Source organism: Neomonachus schauinslandi, chromosome 6, assembly GCF_002201575.2.
Source record: "Neomonachus schauinslandi chromosome 6, ASM220157v2, whole genome shotgun sequence".
In the NCBI taxonomy this organism is placed as follows: domain Eukaryota; kingdom Metazoa; phylum Chordata; class Mammalia; order Carnivora; family Phocidae; genus Neomonachus; species Neomonachus schauinslandi.
Window position 1 is genome coordinate 47,041,213 of NC_058408.1, and position 5,184 is coordinate 47,046,396.

Here is a 5,184-nt window from a genome sequence, read left to right on the forward strand (position 1 = left end):
GCCAGGTTTCCCCAATAGCCTGCTCTTGTGACCTGGACTCGCCTGACACCCGCCCTGTTCCAGGTGCCTGGCTACCCTGACCCACTCATCCCATGCATGGGCAGAACATACTTCAAAAGCTGTCCTTGGGCAGTCTGGTCCTCCAAGCCTGTGGATCGATAGCCCATCTCCAACAACCTGCACAGCCTCAAGGGTGGAGGGAGTCACCCCCCAGAAAATTATTCTGAAGCAGCCACTGAGGTAGGCAATAGACAGTCCCCATGTAGACTTACTGTGTGCTATTATCCCAGGCTTTGGCAGCAACCAAGTTTCCCAGATGTCTCTTATTGGAAGCTACGCAGGCCAGCCTTCCTGATCCAGCCCTGGAAAGGCAGTTCAGATTACTCTAGTTCTGCTTTCAGTGAAAATACACTCATGTGTGTAGGTTAGGGCTTAAAATTAGGCAGATGCCTTGTAACCCAAAGATCCGCCTCCTGTGACCCAGCCTTACCCGGCACTGCCCAGTGCCAGGACAGCTGGTTATCTTGACTAGCAAAGCCTGGGCATGCACATTTCATATTTGGACTGACATTTGAGAGAATATGCACATTTCTGTGGGTTAAGCCTAGGTATTAGTCAGATGCCAGGATACCTCCAAAGCCCCTGCTGTGACCTGGCCTCACCCATTCCCTGGCTACTCTGAACTTTGCAGCCTGTGTGTGCTGTCCACATCCTGTCAGCCTGTTACAGTCCTTGTCAGTGAGGGCTCTCCAGGCCTGTGGAGCTCAAGCAGATCTCCAAGCCCCTGTAGCCTCCAAGATGGAGAGAGCCCATCACCTGAACATCTTTCTGAGGCTTCAGCTTAAACTGATGACAGTCAGTCCCTGTTAGGTCTGACTACTTATTAGGGCCTTGGGTTCCTCCAGTAATCCAGGTCCCCAGGTGTCCGTGCTAGAGGGAACTCCAGCCATCTGACCCAACCTTGCCCAAGCAAGGCAGTCCAGATTCCTCCAGCCCTGCCTTCTGTGGGAATATACATGTTTATATATGTTACTCCTTGAAAACTTACATATACCGAGTCCCCCCGAGAGCTCCTTCCTGTGACCTGGTCTTGCCCAACTAGCCCTGTTCCAGGTCCCCTGGCTACCCTGACCTGTGAGGCCTGCACATGCACAGTCAGCACCCTATCAGCTGTTGGGGCCCCCCATACCTGTGGGACTTAAGCCAGTCCCCAAACACCTATAGTCTACAGGGTAGAGAGAGTCCCCCCCCAAAAAATACTTGAAGCTCCATCTTAAACTGTCAGTCCTCAGTTGGTCTGCTGCCTCATGGAGTCCTGGACTTCTCTAGTAATCAAATCTCCCAGGCGTCTCTTATCGGGCAATACCCCGACTATTCCACCCAGCCCGCCCTGGGAAGGCAGTCCAGGTTTCTCCAGACCTGCCTTTAGGAAAAATATGAGCATTTGTATAGGTTAAAGCAGATGCCAGATACTTCCAATAGCCTGCTTTTGTGACCTGGCCTCACAGGACACTTACTCTTTTCCAAATCCCTGGCTCCCCTGACCTGCTGGGCACTTGCATACGAAGTACATACTCTGTGGTCCATGCTCAACCATCTAAGTAGCCTCAAAGGTGGAGAGAGCCAACCATCCCCAAATCGCTGAGACACCCACTGAGATGGGCGTCACTTAGCCCCTATGTAAGACTTCATTCCTGCTGAGGTCCTGAGCTTCTGCAGCTATCAAGGCTCCTAGGTGTCTCTTAGTATACCCAGGCGTGAGTATACCCAGGCTAGCCCACCCCATCCAGCCCTGCAGGGCAGTCCTGCAGAAATATGTGCATTTGTGTAGGCTAGGGTTTGATATTAGGCAGAGGCCCTGTAACCCCAAAAGCCCGCTCCCATGACCTGGCCAATCCAGGCATTTGCCCTGCTCCAGATCCCTGGCTATCCTGACCTGAGAGGCCCATACTTGCGCAGTATACACCCCCAAAGCAAGCCCGGGGCAGCCTGGCCGTCCAAGCCTGTGAAACTCTGGTCAGACTCCTAGTACTGGTCAGATTCAGGGTTCCCAGGTGTCTCAAATGGAAGGATACCCTGTCCTGCTGGACTGCCCCTTTCTTGGCAAGGCAGCTGAAAAATCTCCAACTCTGCCTTGGGGTGGGGGGGAGTGGGGGGGGAGGAATATGCAAATTTGTGTAGGTTAAGCCTTGGAATTAGGCAGATGCCAGGCGCCCCTACTACCCCCTTCCTCTGACTGGGAGTCTCCTAACACTTGAGCTGTTCCACGTCCCTGGCTATTCTGACCTGCACAGCCTACATGTGCACAGTACATACTTTGAAAGCCCTTAGGCAGGTGCCCTTGGGCCCCCCCAGGCCTGTGGCGTTAGGGCCCATCCTCAACCAGTTGCATAGCCTAAAGTGTGGAGGGAGTCCACCCTGTGAAAACGGCTCTGAGACACCCACAAAAATGGATGATAATCAGGCCCCACATACTTACCGACTGCTATTACCTGGGGCTTTCACAGCAATCAAGGCTCCCAGCTGTCTCATATTGGAGAATACGCTGGCCAGCCTCCTGGATTCAGCCCTGGCAACGGAGTCCCAATTACTCCAGCTGTCTTCAAAGGGAATATACACATTTGTGTAGGATAGGGTTTGGGATTAGGCAGATGCCTTGTAATACGAGAAGCCCACTTCCATGAGCTGGCACCCTGTTCCAGGTCTCTGGTTACCCTGACCTGGGAGGCCCACGCATGCGCAGTACGTACCAGTAAGCCACATTGGGTGGACTAGGCTCTCCACCTGTGAGACTCCGACCAGATCCCAACCACCTGAATATTGCTATAAACTGACAGCTGCAAATGGGCCACAGGATTTATAGCCTACTGGAATCCTAGGCTTCCCTAGGAACAGGACTCCCACTTGTCTCCAAATGGAGAATACCCTGTCTGACAGCTGGACCCTTCCTTGGCAGGGCTGTTGAAAAACCTCCAGCTCTGCCTTCAGAGGGAATATTCCATAATGGGTGGGCAGGCTTTGCATAATAGGCTACCTCCTTTTACCCCTAATAGCCCTCTCCTGTGACCCAGCCTCACCCAACATTGCCTTGTTCCAGGTCCCTGGGTACCCTGACCTATGTAGCCCAGGCATGGGCAGTCACATCCCATTGCCCAGCCTTAGGCTGCAAGGGATATTTCAGGTTTCTTCAGGGGTGGACGGTTGCATCTTTCTGTCCTGTGTGCTGCAGGTAGTTGGGACCATCAGGAGCTCCACAGGCATGGAGGAACCCAGCTGTCTAAAGTTCTGCTGATGGGGTGCATACTATTCATAGGCAGGCTCCAGAGATCAGGGATCTGGAACTGGTCAAGTGTCTCAAGAGTGGGCTCTTGGAGGTCCACGGCATTTGCCTAATCCCAAGCCCTAACCTACACATATGCATATATTCCTCCTAAAAGCAGAGGTGTAGATAATGGACGGCTTTGACAAGACAGGCTGGGTAGGTGGGCCGAGGTATCCTTCAGTAAGAGACACCTGGGAGCTTTGATTGCTGGAGAATTCTGGGACCCCATTAGGCAGCCTGTCCAAATGGGGCCTGACTGTCATCAGTTTAAAGCTGCCACCTCACAAAGACTTTTGTGGGTGGTCTTCCTTTGCCCTGGACAGGAGCAGGTGGTTGGGGAATGGTGCAAACTCCACAGGCCTGGAGAGACCCAGGTGCCCAAGCCTTGTTGATAGGATGCATAGTACACATGCTTGGGCCCCAGAGGTCAGGGAAGCCAGGGACTGGGAACTTAAGTGTCAGGAGACACCAAGTCTCAACAACAGGCTCTTGGGGGTCTTCGACATTTGTATAACTCCAAGCCCTAGCTCACAGAAATATGCACATTCTCCCTGAAGGCAAAGCTGAAGAACCTGGACTCCATGGCCAAATTGGTGAGAGTATCCTCCACTAAAAGGCACCTGGAGTCTGGGGCACTGATAAGCCCCAACCCCATCAGGCAGCCAGTCCAAATGGAAACTGAACTGACTCTTGGTACTATAAAGTAGCCACCTCAGAAAGATGGTTGGGGTGGGCTCCCTTCACACTGGAGGCAATATGGGTGGTTGGGGACCAGTGTACCACAGGCCTGGAGGCCCTCAGATGCCTCTGGCTGACTGAAGGGTGCAAATTGCACAAGCATGAGCCACACAGGTCAGGATAACCAGGGAACTGGAACAGGGAGACGATGGCAGGAACTGGACTGCCTTGCAGTGGAGAATGTTCTGGAAGAAACCCTGGGTCCCCATCAGGCAGCAAGTCCAAGTGGGGATTCACTGTCAGCTTTGCAGCTGCTGTCTCAGAAAATTTGCAAGGGGTGGGCTCTCTCCATCTGAAGGGTATGGATGTGGTTTCAGGTGATTTCAAATTCAGTAAGGCAATGAAAAACACATGCAAAAAAAATTGTAAGGAAAGAGTAAAACATAATTATGTAATTCTAAAAAATTTTTACATATGCCACAAAAAAAGAGATATTAGAACCAAAACAGCAAATAATGTGTTTATACTAGGAGCACAAAACTGGAAAATGAAATATTTAAAAAATCCTTTATTAATATTGAAAAACAAAATATTGAAGCATAAATCTTACAAAATATTTTTAAGATCACTACACTAAGATTTGCAAAATATTACTGAGAAAAAAATTAAAAAGACATGTAAAGGAAGAACTCTATGATGTTCATGGATGGAAGACAATACAAGATGTCAATTCTCCCAAGTTAATTTATTCTTTGAACATGACCCACATAAAAGTCTCTTTTTTTGACCAAAAATAATTGACAACATGATTCAAATGCATTTGGAAATGGCCAAGGCTGTCCTGAAAAAGAACAAATTGGAAGATTTGTAATACCAGATTTCCAGATCTATATTAAGGATACTCTATTTATCATGTGGTAGTATAATGGTAGACAAATTGATCAATGGAAGAAAGGGAGTCCAGAAATACACACCAACACCCAGATATCTTGTTTTATGCACTAATGTAATTCAATGAGGAGAGAAAATTTTTTCTTAAATATGGTGAAATAACTATTGGATTTTGGTATGACCAACAAAATGGAAACCCAGCCTCTTTCTCATACCAAGTAGATTAACTCAAACTCGATTGTGGGCCTAAATATAAATCATCTAAGAGAAAAGATAGTGTTATACCTTCAGTC